At 52.0% G+C, this 20,289-nt stretch overlaps 1 protein-coding gene across 1 annotated transcript in view; it reads left to right on the top strand.

The window, feature by feature from the left end:
• Positions 1-494: 494 nt before the first annotated feature.
• Positions 495-20,289, top strand: part of CD82 (CD82 molecule) — a 42,174-nt gene continuing 22,379 nt past the window's right edge. Inside the window, exons 1-2 of the mRNA XM_080931717.1 lie at positions 495-599; positions 19,595-19,670. The gene's annotated coding sequence lies outside the window, so the exon portion shown is untranslated. The remainder of the gene's footprint in view (positions 600-19,594; positions 19,671-20,289) is intronic.

Raw genomic sequence — 20,289 nt, 5'->3', positions numbered from 1 at the left:
GTGAGCCCCTGGAAAAAGTGATGGAGGCAAAGGGGTGAACCAGAGGGCTTCGGAGGACCGCCAGCAGCCTAGTTGGGAAGTGGAAAGGAAGAGGGAGACCGCAGGGGGTGAGAGGGGTCAGACTGTTAAGCAAGGCTGGAAGAGACTGGAGGGGCAGAGACTCGGGGTCCCGGGCTGGCCTCTTCTTTGGAGGCCCAAAGCAGGCGAAACAAGGCGCATACGTGGACTCGCCTCCAGGCTATAGTGGGTCGGAATGGGTCCTGCTTGGAGCCAGGCGGCAGAGCAGGAGGCTTGGCAAAGGGCAGCCCAGTGTTGTGCTAAGGGGTGTGGCCGTTTGATTAAAACGGGAGGCTGTGATGGGCGGAGCCTGGTGCTACCCCCCGCAGGGCCCAGAGCGGAGCCCTGTAGGGGGCGTGCCGAGGGCGTGGTCTTGGGCGGCGTGGCGTGGCCAGACAAGGCCGTTGAGCTTCTGGACTGACTCCGGGAGGGGGTGGCGGGGGAAAGCGCAGGGACACAGCCAAGCTGCGCAGTCAGATACGGGTTTGGGCGCCAGCTGAAGACGCCGGACTTAAAGCGCGTAGCCAGAACGCAGGCAGCAGGTAAGAGAAGCCTCGGGGAGGGGGCAGGATAATCGGAAGCAAACAGCTTTGCCCGGACTTTTACTTAGGACTCATTCTGCCTAGCCCTTGTGGCCCGCTGGCGACAGGTAACAGACTAGAGCGGTTAGTAGCTGAGAAGGATCGTTCACCGAGTCCTGAACTCCCTAGATCTGGCTGCGCCACACGCCAGCCCTGTGGCCCCGGGTCTGTCCCTGCCCCCAGTCGAGAGCTTCTCGGGTTCCAGGAGGAAGTTGATTGAGATGAGCTTCGATCCCCGCAGTACCCTTTCTCAATAAAATCCCGGAATGTGAGGGCTAATAGGTGACAGGCGCTGTGGTGCATGAGGACACTCGCTTTCAGACGTCAGCGACTTCTACAGAATGCCAGTGAGAGAAACCTTTTAAGTTGCCCTGGGTTGTTGGGAGGGACTCCAAAGCAAGGCGGTTTCCATTCTTTTCCTCCTTCCAAGTTCTGAGCGCACCACTGAACTGGATGGACTTGGAGTGGAAACCTAGCCAATTTTTCCAGGTGAGCTGGTGGAAGAGGCGCCTGGAGGGATAGTAGAGGAAGCAACTCTCTTTTGGGGTGCATGGGTAGAAGAAACCTGCTCAGAATCTAGCTAAGCCCTACAGCTCCTTGCTGTGTCAGGGACTAGGTTTTCATGCAGAAGGGGCTCCACTTCTGATGGTGGTGGTGGTGGGATGTCCTGGGTCCTGGCTGTGTCAATGATCTAGGCTTTTAGACTCACTCAGCCTGATTGGATTCCACTCCCCTTCAAACCTTAATTTCCTCATCCATGACTTGGGGAGCAATGGCCCAACAGAAATAGCAAGAATTAAGTGAAACTGTGTGTACCATGCGTGACAGGACACTGGGTGCCCAGAAGCCTCACTTAAAAGCTCCTGTGATGTCAATGGACAGGTGGTGTGCTGTCTTCTTTCTGGGAAATGAACCCATCTTTGGGATTTGGCTTGGTTCGGGGGGCTGGTGGGTTGCTGCAGCTGTCCGATCCCTGACCTCATCAGAGTCTGAAACTGACACCACCAGCGTCTCTTGTTCTTTTGTGAGTCAGAAAGTGTTACCTGGACAAAAGAAGCCTAAGTCTGTATAACACCGCTTTGGGGTAATGAGTATTGAGTTTAAATGACCCCCCAACCCTGCTTAATGAGTCCATCCTTACATGAGCCTAGCATTACTTATCCTTAGCTGTGAGGCTCCCCAATCACATCTCCCTCCTGGGGAGGCTGTCCCACAGCCTGTGCTAGCTCAGGGGAAGTCGCAGTAGTCTGTGAGGCTGATATGGGCTATTGCACTGTGATCTCAGTTTAGGGTAGGAAGGATACATGGTCTGTGAGAGCAGGGCTGGCCACAGAAGACATGGAAGGTGCTAAATGTGAACTCTGGGGGGGGGGTGAGTCCCTGCTGTAGAGTCAGCTGAAAAGAATTCTAGAAAGCCTGACTGAAGGCTGGACTAGGGGAATAAAGACCCTGGAGGGACACAGAATCTGTGAGACTCTGGAGAGCCAGAGTGGGTAGCAGGGATGGGGTTTAGACTTGAGCAGGACTTCCTGCCTGGACTCCCGAGTCCTGATTAATCTTTGACCCACATACTGCCTTCTCCATGGATGTCAGCTTCTCAGTGGCATTCGATGAGAATTTGCTACAGTGAGGAGGGAGCACCCTCAGGAGAAGGAGACATTCAGTACCCACTATGCCTGGTACTGTATGGGACCTTCTACCAACTCTCACCCTGTGATAAGAAATGCCAAGCAATGGCACAGCGATGGCCCACAGCCTTCAGTCACTTGGGAGGAAGCATCAGTCAGAGAATGTGGCACAAGGTACTTGAAGAAAGCATGAGAGAGGCCTTCGAGTCTTAAGGATCAGAAAGGTGACCATACGGTGTTTTGGACAGAGGGAGATGCTCAAAGGCAAGGTCAGCTTGTTGATGGAGCTCTTGAGAAATGACTGGGTGGCTGGCCTAGCTCAGTGGTTTCCAACCTTCCTAATGGCTGCAAAATTTTAATAAATTCCTCATGTTGTGGTGACCCTCGACCATCAAATGATCTTTGTTGCTACCTCATAACTGCAATTCTGCTGTTGTTAATTGTCATGTAACTATCTGTGTTTTCCAACGGCCATGGGCAACCGCTGTGAAAAGGTCGTTTGATGCCCCACCCACAGGTTGAGAACCACTGGTCTAGCTAAGGATGGGCTCTCAGAGTATTAAAGTAGAAATGGTAGGATGAACTTTAAAAGGGCTCTGGATGCCAATGGGAAGCAAGGAGCCTTGAAGGTTTTAGGGCTGGGGGGTGGTATAAAGCTTGGCACTGTGTGTGCTGGATATGCAGGGGCAGAGGACCTAGGAAGTCCAGGGGACTTTTGTGAGAGGAGACCACAGGTAAGCAGTGACAGATGGCCAAGAGTGATGGAATCCAGCTGTGCTCTGCCTGTGGGACACACTCATGGTTCAGAAAGTGAGCTCACTAAGTGGGAGGTAGTCACAAGGAGGGCAAATAAATGCTGTTGAGTGACAGGATGGTGGCCTCCAAGAACGCCCTAAGTCACCCATGAAGAGGTGGAGTCTGGGCCGAGTCAGGGAATGTTTGATCAGGATGGGCAGAAAAAGTACCAAGGCTTCCCTGTTCAACACAGATCAGTCATTTAGGTACAAGATTCCCACAAGGGGTGGATTTTGGTTCTTGGAGGCTATTCTGAAGTTTGGCATGCAGGAGAGCCCTTTATTTTAGAAGCGGAAGTTCCCATTAGCTGGCAACTTCCTCCACCTTGGAGGCTCACCCACTTTCCCTTAAGGTCAGATCTTCATACATTGGGGGTGGGGGTGGGGTGTAATCCCAAGACAGTGGCAGCTAACACAGCAGCCTAAACCCTGAACATTGTTTTGGATTTAAAGGGTCTGAGGCCTGCTGTTCTTCTGCATCAAGAGTTTAGCCTAGGCCTCTGTTCTAAACTGTTATGCCCACTTCCTCTGTGGGAAGCTGGGTTGTAGCCATGATATAACCAGCGGCATCAAACAGCCAGGACTTGGCTCTGCAAGAGGCTGCTGGCGGGAAGGGTGGGTAGAACCCAGGCTGCTCAGCCAGGACCCCTCTGTGGGACAGGATGGGGTTGTGACCTGTTTAATCTTAGCAGGAAAGAGCTAGCCTGGGTCTGAGAAGCCAGTAGGGGAAGCCCAGGGGTAAACAGGGCCCAGTGGTCTGGATATGTTCCTCCTCTCCCCTCAGCCACTGATGCTGTCCTGCTGAGAGGAGTGAACCGAAGCCAGTGCCCCGCAGGGTCCAGCTGGGGTCTGTCCAGTTGACTTACTCTTGACTCACTCCTGGGATTCCCCTGCACCACAGTGTTTCCTGTTAGCCGAGGACAGACACACAGGACAGACACGTAGAAGCACCCGAGAGGATCAGAGGCCTGTGTTCTGGTCTTGTCACAAAATCTCGCTCTGGTGTTTGTCCACTGTGTGGACAGAGATAAATTCCCTCTTCTCTCTGGAGTCCCTTCCTGGCTCTGCTGCTAACCAGTTTTTCCTTGGTGTTCAGGTGACACACAAACACACCCGGCTGAGCCATGCCCTTAGTGTGAGTAACTGTGCTCTTTCCTTGAGCACATAGTATAACACATGGTCCAGCACATAGTATGGCATGTAGCGCAACATTGCACTCTAGAGTTTCACTTTCTAGTCCCGTAACCCGTTTCTGAAACTCAGTTTGTGAATTGGGAAAATGGTGCTAATGATGGTTTTGTGGGATGGTGTAAGGCACCACAAACACACGGGAAACAGCATTTCATACCCGGCACAGGGCAGATGCTCAATGGCTGAGCACTGTGGCTAGGGTCTGCATCTGGCTGGTTTGTTCCAGCTCCACCAGGGACATTTCCTCAGTGTGCCCTCTGCCTCGCCTTCTGTGCCCCTCTAACACGCATACATGAGCTGTCCGTGTCCTTTCTAAGTGTAGGGTGCTTCTGGGCTTTTCTAGCTGGGTCCCCTCATGACTTACTTCCCTTTGGTCCTGTTGGTTTGTGGTGAGAGACCTCCTGGGCAGGGACTACCTTCTTCATTTGTGTGTCTTGGCCTACAGTGCACACTCAGGAAATGGCAGATGATTGAATAGGGGTTGGAAGGGGCGGGCTTCAGTTCCATTCAGCTCCACGTGAGATCTGTGGTGACTTCTTTGAGAGACCACACGTTGAGAAGGCAGAATCTAGAACGTTCACCAGGAGGGAAGTAAGCTGCCTGGACTTTTGTGGTTTCACCCCGGGCTCCTGCTTCCTCACGAAGCCTGGCTTTTGCTCTATAGAGAGAAAAACAATGACTTCCTACAGTCCCAGCCTAGAGAGGGACCTCTGTTTCCCTCAGTGAACCCTTATTCAGCCAAAGGCACTTTCCTGAAAACAACTGGACAGCTACCGTGTGGTGGGTCTTGGGCTTAGGTGAAGATGCCCTCCAGGATGATTAGACCAGGCATTATCCACAGACCACAGGGGCAATTTGGAAAGTGCTATCCCCCCAACTCCTCGGCCTGTCCTGCAGCTTCTGTGTCTCTTGTACCCTAGCCCATCTCTCCATGTTAAGCTAGGAGTCCCACCATGGAGCAGTAGTCTCTGGACAGGGTGCTGGAGGTTGGACATTTGGACCTGGGTTTAGATCCTAGCTCTGGTATGAAGCTCTTGAGGAAGCTGGGGCAAGGTGAGTAATTTCTTTACTTCAGGCTGCATACGCTCTAGAAGCTTCCCAGAACCCAGGGGGATTGGAGGGATCTTAGGCAAGGTCAGAGACTCTGGAATCAAACTTCCTCAGGATGCTCGCCACTGCTGCTGCTTGGCAGCTGACTGCAACATTGGGCAAGCATCTACCCCCTAGTGCCAGCGTCCGTTCCCGTGAAGGGGACAGCCACAGGGTTGGCTCTCCTTGTCCACAGTGTGTTCAAGATAGAATACTTGATAAGCAGCGGTGCGGGAGGTGGGGGGGTGCGGGGGATGGCTCACAGTTTGAAGGGACACAGTCTGCTGTGAGGGCAGAAGCTTAAGGTGGCTGGTCACATTATATCTATGGTTGAGAAACAGAGAGAGAAGATTGCTTGTGCTTAGCGAGCTTTCTCTGACACCCCAGGCCATTGATTGGTGCTGCCTACTCAGGGTGCATTTTCTCTCCTCTATTAACCTAGTCTAGATAATGCCTCACAGGTATACTCAGAGGCTGGTCTCCTAGGTGACCTAGATTCTGTTCCATTGGTGGCTAGGATTAACCATCCCACTGGTAGGAGTTCTACATCTGCAATCAGTGAGCTGTAGACTCAGTGTGTTTGTGGGGAAACTGTCATGTGGGAAGGCTTTGAGGATCTGTCATTAATGACACAGAGTGACAACTAGGGATGACTCAGAGCATACCGGAAGCACTTAGTCCAAACATTACACTACTGTTCATAAGGGACTCTGGGCATCCCTAGGGTGACTTCCTTTCCACGCACCGAGGAACTACAGTGCTGTTTGACAATGACATGGGAGCTAATGTTTGTAAAGATTTCTGACAGTCCTGGGCACCTACATATGCGCTGTCTGCATACTCGCTGCTTCTGGCCCTTGTTGTTGACAAGAAACAGCCTTTAAGTCACCAGGAGTCTAAAGCCTTGAGGCTGCTTTGAACCTCAAGTCCAGGCATCTGGGTTCATACTTCAGCCATTCAGACCTGTTTGTGAAACCTCAGACACGTTGCAGCCCTTTCCAGAGTGCAGAGCTGTAACTGTCATCCTGCAGCTGCTGTGTGTGGCTTTTGTCATCCAGGCACATGTGAGGCCACCATGGGCAGATCGGGGCTTTTCCCAGGGAAAGGACATCTGGATGCTGGCCTTGCCTCATACCGAGTCAGTCCAGGAAGAAGGTGGGATTGTCAGTTCCCAGCTGCTGCCAGGAGGCTCTGACGGCACAGAATGGTACGGCTGCTCTCTGTGACTCATCACCAAGGCCCCAGTGTGGATAAACGCTGTTTAAATACGGGCAGTAGGATCCAGAGGTGGCTCAGAATGTATGTAAGCTTGACGACATGGGTTCAAGCCCAAGGAACTACATGGTGGAAGTAGGTAACCAATTGTCAAAAGTTGTCCTTTGACCTCCACATGTATGTCATAGCATGTGTACACACACACACACACACACACACACACACACACACACACACACACACACACATACACATACACCACGATGGAAAGATAGATGGCCAGACAGACAAATAGACAGATGTATTAATAACAAGAATAAAACCACCAGTCAGGGACTAGAGAGCTGGCTCTGCAGTTAAGAGCACCTACTCCTCTCACAGAGGACCCAGGTTTGGTTCCCAGCACCCACATGGTAGGTTGCACCTGTCAGTGATTCCAGTTCCAAGGGGTTCTGACATCCTCTTCTGGCTTCTGTTAGCATCACAGACACACAGTACAAGCAAAGTCCCCAATAAGTATGTTTGTACATTACTATATTCAAATGTACAAATTAGAGACTTTTTTTGTCTTTTAAAGTTTCCTTATTTTTCTGAACTTTATGCCACAAGCCCAAGTTATTTTGATATTTAATTTGAAAAGGGAACACACTCACACAACGAAGTTATAAAAGAAATGTATTTGAAGAAAAATGGATCGTGTGAACTTGAGGTCACGTTGAGCTTCTAGTTGTTTACCAATCCTGTGCTTTCAGAGGGTGGAGTATTCGTCTGAAGTACATATCAGCTTGTCAAGGCCCAGGAGACTTCTTGGGAGTGCCCAGGTTACAGCCTGCTTGGGCAACCAACAACAGGTATGGGAGAGCATCTTAGGTAGCATAGGTGTGACCTCTCAGGAGCTAGGTGATGTTCCTGAGCTTGTCACTAGCATCTAACAAGGACAGCTTAGTTGCCTCTCTAAGCCTCAACATGCTCACCTGTGGAATGGGGATGGGGCTAATGAAGCTTACACCAGGGCAGCAAGTGAGGGTCCTACGAGCTTAACTGGTGTTAACAGGTGAAGGACTGGCTTCAGATCGGGTGAGGACCTTACACACCGTCTGTTATGGAACTGCAGTAGTTACTTGTTTGAACACAGATGGCATTTGGCCAGATCCTGCCTGGCTGCTGGACCAGGCGGTAAGGGCAGACAACAGCAGCGTGGCAACTTTGTGCAGGCAAGCTGGCTCTGCACCAGGACGCCTTTAAAGTTACAGAATGAGTGAGTGGGTGTCTAGGCCTTGAGTCATTCTCTGTCATGTAGACAGTCTACCTCTCTGAACCCTAGCCTCTAGGTGTGTGTGTGTGTGTGTGCGCACACACACACACACACACACACACACACACACACACACTAGCCAGGGCAAGGAGGATATGTGTTCTGCTCTAGTCTGTACAACAGATCCCCAGGCCCAATTTTTCTGCTGTACCATCATTTGCAGAGTAGAGCAACAGACCCACTTTTTGCTAGGAGACAGTGACTATCCCATAGTGCCTTGTTCTTACTTTGTGTACATTGTACAAAGTAAGTAGAGAAGTATTAGGAGCTCCCTACACTGTGTTGGAATTCTTACAGACCCTGGGACTGACTCTAAGTATTAGCCAGATTGATTGATTAATTGATTGATTGATTGACAGAGACAGAGTTTCTCTACATAACCTTGGCTCTCCTGGGACTCACTATGTAGACAAGGCTGGTCTCAAACTCACGGAGAGACGTCCGCCTTAGCCTATCACACCCAGCCTGCCTGTAGTACTTTCTCAGCCTTGGCTTCTAGGTGGGTCAAGTGAGGACATGCTTAGTGGCAGGAAGACCCCCACCCTCATGAAGCCAGAGGCTGGTAAGTGTGGTGACTGTGGCAGATGAGAGCCAGGCAGCCCTGAGCTGGGGCATGGGGGGTGCCTGCTAGGGCTGCGGGAGGTGGTAAGGGTCAGTTGGGGATTTGAACCTCTGTGGACTCAGTTAGTGTTCAGATTGAGTAAGCCCAGCCTGGACTCGGGTGTGGAGAGGTAATTATTCTCACATTAAAAGGGGGTGGGGGTGATTGTGTAGACTTAAAAACCAAAAACAACGATGTCGTGGGCTGAGTGGGATGGCTCAGTGGGAAAAGCCTGGACCCTGTAAGTGTGAGCATTTCCAAGACCCAGATAAAAGCCAGCAGGAATGGCAGCTGCCTGTAACCACAGCACTTGAGGCAGAGATTGAGAACCCTGGGGTGAGCCGTCTCGGAGACTAGCTGGAATGGGGAGCTCCAGGCTCAGTGAGAAACCCACTCAGTACATGAGAGTGATCCCGGGGAGACACCAGACTTCAATGTCAGGCCTCCACACGTGTGTCCATAAATATGCGAACACACATACACACAGGCACAACATATACACCTATATGTCCCCAAAACAACAGTGGCGAACAAAACAACAACAACAGAAACTTTTGTGTCTATCTGAACCAAATGGAAAATAAAAATGGAAAACTTTTCTAATAATTGAGAGGTTTTTGTGGGAAAAGATTGCAGTGCACAGAACCATATGCTTAAAGGAAAGAACTACTCAGCGATAACCACTGTGAACAATTTGGTGTTTTGGCTTTTAAAAACAAACCATGAAAGAAATGCTTACACCCTCAGATTGGGGTTGTGCCATCAGACTGGCTTCCTGTAAGCCTGGGCCGGCTTCCTGAGGCAAAGAAGGGAGCTTGCCGTAGCTGGACTTCCAGCTCTGGGAAGTGAGCAAAGTGCTTTCCTCCCCCGCCTGCCCCAGTTGAATATTTCATAATGACCTGAGACTGAAGTAGTCACCTTGCCCTTACCTGCCTTCTGTTCTCAGCCCTTCTGACCACCACAGAGAGAGTAGTAAAATTCTTCAGGTGGCTTTTGGGTCTGGTGGTCTCTGGATTCAAGGTCACAGGAGGGGCAGTGTGTGATGCTGAGCTTGCTGTGTTTGGAAAAGATAGGAGACTGCAAGAGGCAGGCAGATCTCTTCAGTGTGACTTTGGACCCTCCTCCCATGGAGCCTGTGGTATCATTAACTAATCATGGGATCACTTTACTATTTAATGCCCTGTCCCTGCAGTGACTTTCCCTTTCTGTCTCCTTCTGGAAACAAGGGCTCCAGGAAGGGAGCCCCTGGCAGGACATCTTGGGAGAGGGAGGTGGGTCTGGACAGGTGCTGTGGTTCTCACAGCATGAGAGTGTGCCTGCCAGTCATGAGAAAGTTCGGGAGAGCTTTGCTTCAGGGTTTTTGGTGGGACCGGGGCTGGACACGGTCTGTGCATCCTGTGTTTTATTACATTTTTATAATTTGTTAGTATGTGTGTGAAGGCTGGGAAGATGAATGTGGAGGTCAGAGGATAGGTGTAGGAATCTATTCTCCACCACGTGGGGCCTGGCCGTGGGCACCTTCACTTGCTGAACCCTCTCTCTGGACTGTAATGTGCATTTCTGGCTTTTCTTTTCTTTTCTTTTCTTTTCTTTTCTTTTCTTTTCTTTTCTTTTCTTTTCTTTTCTTTCTTTTCGCACTGGAGATTGAACTCAGGCACTTGCACATGTCCAACAAGTTCTCTGCCCCCTGACAGACACATTTCTAACACACCATCTATCCAGGAGATCCTGCCTTTGGGGAAGCCAGCTTGGTCCTGTTTATCAAAGGCTCACCCACTGACGCCTAATGACTGCCCGTCCCATCCTTTCTCCCATATGGACAGTGTGGGTGGGGAATTTTATACACAGGGAAACCCTCATTTTACAGAAAGGGGACTGAGGCTCTGGCACATACCCTCTCCCTCAGCCCCAGAGAGCCCAGTGCTCTGCACTGAGCTGGCAGGGCCTCTGCGTGAGGACACAAGCGTGCTGAAGACTAGCTCAGCACACTCTAACCCCTGGCATGGCCCTCACCCTTATCTGCCTTGATCCTCTCCTGGGTAGGGAAGCTTCCCCAGCACTCCCCAGCACTGCTTCCCCATTGACTCCTCAGTAATCTTAGTCCACGTCTCCTGTTTCCCAGCCCGTTTGTGCTCCCGGAAGCCAAAGACTTTCTCTCAGCCCGAGCTGTGCCAGTCACATGCAGCAGGAGGAGGGATGCTTTGAGCTTCTGTAAGCATATGGTGTGAGCCAGGCCTGCCTGGGACTGTTCTCAGAAAATCCTTGTACCAGGTCAGCCTCCGGTCAGAGGTCATCAGTACCCATTTCTCAAAAAGGAAACTGAGAGGCAAGCCTGGAAGAGCCTGCTCAGGTGAGCAGCTGAAGGGGGCAGGGCTCCAATCTCACACGTCCCCTGGGGCATCCACTCCCCTTTCTTATAATGATACTCTGTGCTTTATAGCTGCTGACCACGGCTGGTTTCTCACAGACTCCCTCAGGCTCCCTGGGAATGGCAGAGAGGTGAGGAGTTTCATAGTCTGTTCTCACAGACAACCCCAGTTGGTACCTGCCTTTCCCCCACCACACTGCCTCCTGTAGAAGGAAGGACTCTGGGGCACTCTCTCCTCAGGCCCAGAGAGTGAGTTGGTTGGACCTAGATGTGAGGGAAGTCAAGACCCCATGAAGAAGCAGGTTAGGATCTTCACTTGGTGTGGAGCTGTGTAGAGGATGGTTCAGGCCGCCTTCAACCCTCCCTGACATGTGAAAAGCCCAGGTGGGAGCAGGATTCTGGGTACTCTCTACCCCTGACTTTTTCTAGAACCTGTGTGTCCTGTGAACAGGATTTTGCAGACTTTTACACATCAGATTGGGGCCCAACTCCTCTGCCTGAATGTCTGCCATCTCTTTTCCTTCTCCTTCTAGGCCACTGACCTCCCCGGAGGGAAACTTGTCCCTCTGACCAAGCAGCTGGTCCAACTGGTTTCTGTTCCTCCTCCCTAGGGCCATGAAAGCTGAGTGGAGGAGAGTCCATAGCTTAGGACCTGGTGTTGTTATGTTGTCCCTGCTGTAGGCTCTGAATTTCTTCTCCCTGCCAGGCATGGTGGTCTAATCCCGAGTGTGTCTACCTGGTGACAAGACTACTGGATACTTGGTTAGTCTAAATGGTCTCCCCAGCCACCCTGAGCACAGCATTAGAGCAGATGTTGGGCCAGGGCCTGAGGCTCAGAGTGTTTTGTTGGGTCTTTGTGCTCCAGGGACTGTCAGCTTCAGACCTGTGACTCTCAAGTCTTAACCTTGAGTGGCCACTTATCTTTCAAGGAAGAGGATGCTTTCCCATGGTGACTTGCAGGTCCTGGGGGTTGGTGAATACTAGCCACCCCTGAGTTGTCCAGGCTCTCTGGAAACATCGGTGGCTCCCCACTCCGCATCTACCCTAGGACAGGATGTTCTTCCCTGGTACTGGGACCAGGACAGGGACAGAAGGACAGGGTGAATGTTCGCACTACAGTTCTGTGCCGGCATTGCCGGTTCTAACCTGGGATTAGGTAGGTGGAGTCCCGATCTCCCAGGCCTCAGTTTCCAGACCTGAGTGGGGGATTCCCAGGCTGACAGGAAGCATTCTTGTTCATGCTAGTCATCAGCATCCGAGTCCCTTCCCCGCCCAGACCTTGTTACAGCAGGAGGGAGTACAGCCACCCTGACAGCAAAGGGGCTTGCCCTGGGTCCACAGCCAGGACCTACCAGCTTCACCCTCACATTACCTCAAGCCTTGGCCAAGATCAGCATCCCAGAGGCCTGCCCTGCCCTCCAGCAGGGGCAGGAGGGAAGTGGTGGTCTCCTGAGGACAGAAGAGGACCAAGCATGGATGTAAGGGTAGAGGGCCTGAATTCCCACTGGCTTTAGGATCTTGGTAGGGGATGTCACAAAAATTGGCAAATTGAGGTTTGGGACCACAGTGATGTAGGGAAGAGCTGATCCAGATGGTTTCTGGTCTTTTCTTCCTCCGGGAGTCCTGACGGCTGAGTGCAGAGTCCACAGGCTCTTTGGGACTTGGTATTGCTGTGACTTTCCTACTGCTGGCTGACACTGGGCTTCTTCTCCCAGACAGGCACATGGCACATGCTTGTAACGCCAACACCTGAAGGCTGAGGCATGAGGATTGCCACAAGTCTGAGGCTAGCATAGGCTACCTAACAAGAGTCCATCTTAACTTCCTGACCCTGAAAAAAACCGTTCATTCTCAACGCCTGTTTCTCTCTACGTTGGGTGTGGTAGGTGGCTAGGCTCCAAGCTCCCCTCTACCCTGTCTGGTGATAAAGATGAGCCCAGAGGACTATGCAGGAGTCTGGAGGGGTATGGCCTGGATAGAGGAGAGCAAGCAGGGGGGCAGGTAGCCAGCTGCTCATGGAGGAGAGGCAGAGCCAGGGGCACAAGGCCCTTAGGAACCCAAAAGGACACAGGGCCTTGTTTGAAGACATGGTACAAGTGGGAACTCAAGGCCTGGGGTCTGACTCCTGGTAGACCAACAGGGCCTGAGATTTGCATACTTCCCCTCCGAGTGGCTCCTACAAGCATACCTGCAGGGACCAGAAAGTACCTGAAGTCTGAAAGATGAGGCTCTTTTCACCTTGATGCCTGTCTTCTCCCCCTCCATCTTCCTCCCCACTCTCCCCTCCGAATGCCTCTCCCTTGATACTCCCCACGGTTCTGTTGTTCCCTAGTGGTGACTCCTTTGTGAGGAGAGCGTGTGTCCGTGTCTAGCTCTCCTGGCTAACCCTACAGCCACCCTTGATAAGTCTCCTGGCCTGGGTGCTCACCCATCCCACAGAACCCGACTCTGAGGGGTCCCAGTGGGGAAGTACAGAAAGGACCAGCTTCCTCAGTGGACGTGTTTCTGCCTTAACAGCTGAGCGCTTGTGCTATGTCAGTTGTCACTGCTTGCTGAGGGGGCCGGCTGCACAGTCCTCATCCAGGCCTCCCAAGGGGGCAGCCGATACCCATAGATGTCTTGGGCAACCACCTCTCTAGAACCTGGTGCTCACCCCGTAGAGGTCAGATGTGGCTGGTGTTGAGGTATCTGCTGGGTGAGGTGGCTTCTGAACCACATGTTCACAGGCTCTGTGGTTGCCAGAGAGGTGGACCAGAGGCAAGAGGTGGAGGAGGCTCAAAGGACCTGTAGGCCAGCATACAGGAGCTGTCAGGAGTAGGCTCCATCCTCTCCTCTCCTCCCAGCCTGGGCTAGTGCTTAGAGCTAGATGTCAGAAAGAGCCTCTCTAAATAGAGCATCTACCTTCACTCCAGCTCCCTGTGTGTGATGCTGTGACCCTTGTGTCCCCACCCAACAGGCCAAACACCTCTTAAAGGGAGGGAAAGCAAGAAGTTGGGGCCATTTGTAGGGATAGAAGCAGAGACTCAAAAAAAAAGTAAGTCACAGGGGCTGGTGATGTGGCCCAGTTGTCACATAGTGTGCGTGGACTCTCAGTACAGTCCTTAGCACCATATATGCCAGGTAGCACATGCCTGAAATTCCAGCACACAGAAAATGACAGATCAGAAGTTTAAGGTTATCCTTGCCTATCGAGTGAGTCTGAAGACAGCAGGGGTCAGACCAAGAGAACCTGTCACTTAGAAACAAAAGTGGCACGTGGGAAGTGAAGAAGGAGCAGGGTTGGAGCCTGTCTGAACCCCTGTGGAGATGGCAGGGCTGTGCAGGAGGACTCTGGGAGGGCTGCCTGCAAGAGGTAACCTTCCAGCTGTACCTTGCTCCCTCTTCTAAGCTCAGCCTGGGGAGGGGACGATGGAGATGCCTGAGCCTGCTGACTGTTGCCATGTGGGATTCCTGATTACAGTACCCTCCCTCCCTGTAATCACCCACTCAGGGCCCACACCCGGTTTCTGTCTTAGGAACCTGGCCCAGAGAGTGTGCCAGGCATATGCATGGGTGAGTGGTGAGCGAGTCTCCTCCCGAGGCCTCACGCTGTCTGTTGTATTATCTGCTGCTAGTCAGGGTCGGTGCCAGGGCTGTAGCCTTAGCTAGACTTGGCCTTGGTTGGGATATCTCAATTCCTTATTGTGGGGGAAAAACACCCCAAAACAGTTTCCGCTGGCCACGGAGCACAGCTGTTAGCCCAGGGTCTGGATCAGGGTATACCATCTGCCAGCTGTGTCGTGGGGGAGGAGGCAGCAAGTGTTGCCATCAAAGATAACCGCGGAAGTTCTACCTGTGGTCACTTAGACTGTAAACTGTGTTCCCACAGCCCAGCTGTCCCTCAGAGGGAACAGGACTGCTGGGACAAAGGCACAGCCTGTTAATGGTCTGTTGTCTTGTGAGCTCCTGTGAGCAAGGAGGGGGTTCCTGCCAACTGTGTCCTGTGTCCAGCTAGAGGCAGCCCATGGCGAGGTTTTGGTAGACTCCAATGGCTCAGGATGGAAGTCACTTGGGATTCCCCCCCGAGGGAACCTCAATGCCTTTGGGCCCCTGAGCCTTTCACCTCTAAGCCTTCTGCTGGGGTTTTAGCAAGTCCCATGTGTCAGGGGACAGGGCAGGCAGAAACTGTGAGGTGTTGTGCCATTGTCCCTGAAGATGCCGGGTACCACTCCCATATGCTCAGGTTTTAATGACTTACCTATCATTCCTGACTTCCTATAATAAAGTGTGCAGGACCTTGGGCTACAGAGACAAAGTGTCTTGAGGGCCTAGCAGAGCCAGGCCACTATCCCCATGTGAATGGGACAGGTGCTGCCCGCCTCCCTCCTGAGTCCTCATGGCCCTGCTTAGGTTTGGAGGTTGGATGAGAAGTACTGGGCAGTGAGCTCATCCCTTTTGTCCCTGTTTCTACCCTTTCTATTGCCAGACTCCATTCCAAGGACTTAGTGACCATGACCTTTCTGGACCAGACTACAGGAACCTCAGGCCTGCCCGTCCCACTTTTCAAGGGACCAAGGGACCTCCTAGAGTTCATGAGGCCTCAGTTGTCAGCAAGTTGGGACTGGTTTCTTCCTGGCCATCTGTGACAGCCCACTTTGCTGAGAGCACTAAGGCCCAGAGTGAGCAAGCTATGTGTCAAAAGTCACACAGCTCTGAGTAGTGAGGTTATAATTAAGGTCTCTCTCAATGCAGAATCCACACTGTGACCTGGTTGACTGGGGTGAGGAGAGGTAGCTGCTTCCTGAGACATCTCCAGGGAACTTAAGGCCTGACCTGAGGCCCCAGAATCTGGTCCTGGAGTCTCTTAAGTGTTGCTCAGACTTACAGTCCTATCTGATTTTCCACATTAGCTATAGTTAGGACAAGATGGGGCGGAGCCTTGGGCTGGACACTGCAGCCCATCCTAGCGGTTTGCACATCCCAATGTGATGGACAAATGTGAACACCCGCCCCATTTGTCAGGGTATGAAGCTGCCCAGAGCCCTGGCCACTTTAACCAGCCCCCAGCCCCAACACACATCTCAACAAGCGCATCTGGGCCTCAGTCTCTTCGCTGGAGACAGAGACTGAACTAGAGTGTCTGGGGTGTCCCTAGCACAGGGCATCTGAGTGGGGGAGCTGCAGGACACTGGGGAGCTCAGGGAGGTTGGCTCCAGCATATGTATTTTCCACTGTGGTACTTCTTACAAGGTGGCCTCTTCTTCAGTCGGTGGTCCTCTGGTCATGCCACTTGGGTTTCAGAGCAAATTGTAAGAAAAGAAACCTCTATAGGCCACATTGGCCAAGTGAAGAGACAGCCCGGCCAGGACCTGACAGGAAGCCAAGATCACACCTTGGGAGCTGGGTCAGGACAGAAAGGGTCTGGCAGTAGCCCACTGAGGAAGGTTGGGTGGGTGGCCTCCGCCAACGTACTACTTGGCATACGGTCAGAAAAGAATGTTGGTTATTAGATTGGTTTTAGGCAAGTCACTGAGCCTGAACCTCACTTTCGCTCTTTCTGCCCAGTGGGGGCGGTGCTTTACCTAGGAGCTTGTTATCGAGCTTCAGTGAGAAGCTATGGATGATGGCAGGTGACAGGCTAAAGCTTGTCACCTCCTAGCTACAGTGTTGATGTGCCAGAAAGTAGGAACCTGTTGATCCACTGATGGGGCCATGTGACTAGACCTTGAAACCCTGTGGCTACACATGTTAGAAAGGGATTGCAACTTGTGTTCAGACTCCAGCTGCTTCATCTTAGTCCCCCAGCAACTCCCCGGGACAGGCTCCCACCCCCAGCAACTCCCCGGGACAGGCTCCCACCCCCAGCAACTCCCCGGGACAGGCTCCCACCCCCAGCAACTCCCTGGGACAGGCTCCCACCCCCAGCAACTCCCCGGGACAGGCTCCCACCCCCAGCAACTCCCTGGGACAGGCTCCCACCCCCAGCAACTCCCTGGGACAGGCTCCCACCAGCACCAATAACAGGAGGGGAGGGGAGGCCCTTACTTCAGAGCCATTTGTAACTCTCTGCTCAAGGTCACACAGCAGCTAGGAAGCAGAGCAGGACTCCCAAGAGGTCTCCCAAGGAACCTTCAACTCCCAGGCTGCTTGATGGCCCCACACTTCTGTTGCCAGGGGAATGGGTGTTTGTTTGTTTGTTTTTCCCTTTCTTACTTTAACAACAGCAACAATAAACCGAAAGTACAAGCAGAGATTGAAAATAAGATAGTGTGAGGTCAAGAATCCAGCATCCCGAGTCAACTGTCACAGAAGGTTACAACACAGGAGAGTACTAGCAGCCACCATGGCCAGCCTCCTTTTATGGATGGTCAGGGCCAAGTCCAGAGGCTGGAGATCTGGGTCACATGCCAGCCCGCTGGACCAGGATTTTTCTCCACATCCTGCCCGGTGTCACTGGTCACTCTTACCTGCCATAGCTGCCAGACTTCCCAGCTTCCAGTTGCCTCCTGCCTCAAGGTGACACTCATGGCCTGGCCTCATTGACAGTCCATGGGCAGGAGAATCATGTGACACTGGTTTTGGTCACCTGCTCCTGCCCAGGTACCATGGCACTGGAAACTCAGGCCTGAACCACAAGAAGCAGAATGTCTGTGCTGAACCCTTGTGTGCAGCTCAACATGTTCATCATGAAAGCCTACAATTCTAGTTCCTGCTCCCTCTGAGCAGCAGCTCACAGTATCTCTGGCCATGGTAACCATGTGTCCAAAGCCTTTGTGCTCCAGTGTATAGCCAAGATAGGAGCACACAGAGCTCCAGGGGGGGTTGGGTGATGCAGAGAACAGGTACTCAGCTGGCCTGGGGGGAATTCCAGGGCTGGCAACCCTTGGAAGTGAGTGGAACTGTGCCTTCAAGCATTTTAGAAATTTAGTATTAATGGGTTTATTTTAAAGCTTGCCTTTACATCTGTTTATCTCGATTGGGTGTGCCTACACCACTGTATGCGCGTGGAAGTCAGAGGACAACTTCCAGGTCTTCGTTTTTTTCCTTCTTCCATGTGGGTTCTGGGGTAGAACTTAGGTTGTCAGGCTTGGCAGCACGTGTCTGTACACAGTGAGTCATCTCATCGACATTATTTTATTTACTGATCTGTAAAGATTGATTTAGTATTTCATTATTTGTCTCTGTGTGAATATATGCATGTGTGTGCCAGGGTCCAAAGAGAACAAAAGGTGCCAAAGCCCTTGGAGTTGGCGTTAATCTGTGAACCACCCTGCATTGGTGCTAGGAACCAAAGCGTCTCTCTGCAACAGCAGTGCACAGTCCTTACTAAGCATGGATCAGATGTGTTTTTTTCTGAGACAGGATCTCCCTGTATTCCTGGCTGGCCTGGAATTTACTGTGTAGAGCAGGCTTACCTCAGTCTTGTGGATCTTCTGCTTTTGCCTTGCCTCCAAGTGTTGGGTTTACAGGAGGAAGCTATCTGACTTCTGAGATTTTCAGACTCAAAGGAGCTTCAATGCTAAGTCTAGTGGGAGTCAACTGACTCCCATTGCAATAACCCAGCATTCACCTTTGCTCCGCCTCCATGTTTTTTAAAATATAGTATTTCATTTAGTTCCTGTTGGCCTCAATTTTGCTATGTAACCTGTGGCTGGTCTTGAATATCTGTTCCTCTGTCTCAGCCTCCCATGTATTGGGGTTACAAGCTTGTACCCCATGCTAGATTTAGTGATGTCATTTCTGGTATTCAGTGGCTTCCTCTGCAGAACTAAAGTGTCTGTAAGGGACCTTCCTGAGCTCGCCAGACACCCACCTCTTACCTTGTTCTCACGATCATGTGCCAAGAGCTCACTGCATCCTAGGCATTTTTAGAGTCATGGGCAGAAAGTGATGAGTTCAGGATAACCCTGAAGGACCCTGCATTTTAGGGAGGACATGAAGGGGAAGCTGCGACTGGGAAGGTGTGTGACATACTTGGGTGTAGAACATGGCTATTCCTGGGTGACCTGGGGACCCAAGCTTACCCTTAAAGCCTCTGACGGTGCAAACTGGACATGATGGGACTGGCCACTGGTAATGGCTGGCTATGCAGTGCACGAGAAGTGAGACCCACAGAGGGAGAGTCTCAGAAAATCACATTAGGCATTTCTGAAAAGAAGGATTCTAACAGAAACTGCATGTTGACAAACCTGAGAGTACAGGCGCATCAGGAAAGAGACCAGGGTGACAAGAGTGAGACAGAGGGACTGGACAGGGACCAGGGACATGGGTATCATCTGGAGTTTATAGCCAGAATGTCAGCAGGAGTATTGCCCGCAGAGAACAGTGTACTTGCTGCGTTTCTCCAAGGTCTCTCTGCAGTGAGGATAAGCCAATGCTGAGTAGGGTCCCAGCTGAGTTCTAGACTGGCCCAGGCAGGAGGGCTGGGGAAAGTGGGAAGCCGCAGGGTAGCAGAAGACTTGTGTGGCTCTTAGGTGTTCAGTGCGGGGCCAATTCCTCTTCTCTCCATCTGACAGCACTTAAAGCCAGAAGTGTCCTCCCAGAGGGACCTGGGAAAGGCAAGCTGGGACTACAGTTGGGTGCTTCCCGAGAGGCGGGAGATATGGCATTCAGAGCCATTAAATAAAAGGGGTTTCCTGAAAGCTGGGAGTGACGCCGTGGAGGTGTTTATCGCTTGGCATCTCGGGAACTGGAGTGGGTTGCGAGTGCACTGTGAGTCTTGGGAAGAGACTCTGAGCTCAGGCCCGGTAACAGCAGAGCTGTTTGTTCTTCACAGTGTGTCCATTGTCCAGAACGAATCTGAGAAACTGCCACAGGAATTGCTGCTCTGCGCCAGGCTGGTCACTGAACAGGTGAGAAGGAAGTGAGGACTGGGCAGCCTCCTATGCAGGCTATGGGTGGCCTGTCCTGTGGAACCCCGGAGTCCAGTCTCCCAACGCCAGAAAGCACAGTGGTTCCTATACCATTAGTCTCCCGAGAACTACTCAGGAACACAGATGTGGGCCCTTGGGTCAGACTGGAGGGCAACATTCCTGTGCCCCAGTGTGCGACAACCCCTCCCACACACAGTGCAAATGCACAGAAGAGGGAGACACTTAACTGTTACCCTGGAGACACTACCACACCAGGGGTTTCACATATGGAGGACTGGCAACATGGCGCATACCCTGCTGACTCGGACTGCCCATCAGGCATGGCAAAGACACAGGGTGTGTGAGAAAATAGGTGACTCTGGCACATTGGGTCTCAGACACCTTTCAGGTAGTTGAACACTTGAGGTTGTGTACTCTTTGTGATAGTCCTTCCTTCTTCATAGTCCATCTATCCATCCATCCATCCATCATCTATCCACCATCCATCCATCATCCATCCATCACCATCCATCATCCATCATCCATCCATCCATCCATCCATCCACCATCCATCCATCATCCGTCCACCATCAATTATTCATCCATCATCCATCCATCC

This window comes from Micromys minutus (genome assembly GCF_963924665.1).
Source record: "Micromys minutus genome assembly, chromosome: 17".
Lineage (NCBI taxonomy): Eukaryota > Metazoa > Chordata > Mammalia > Rodentia > Muridae > Micromys > Micromys minutus.
This window is presented reverse-complemented; position numbering and strand designations above follow the sequence as displayed.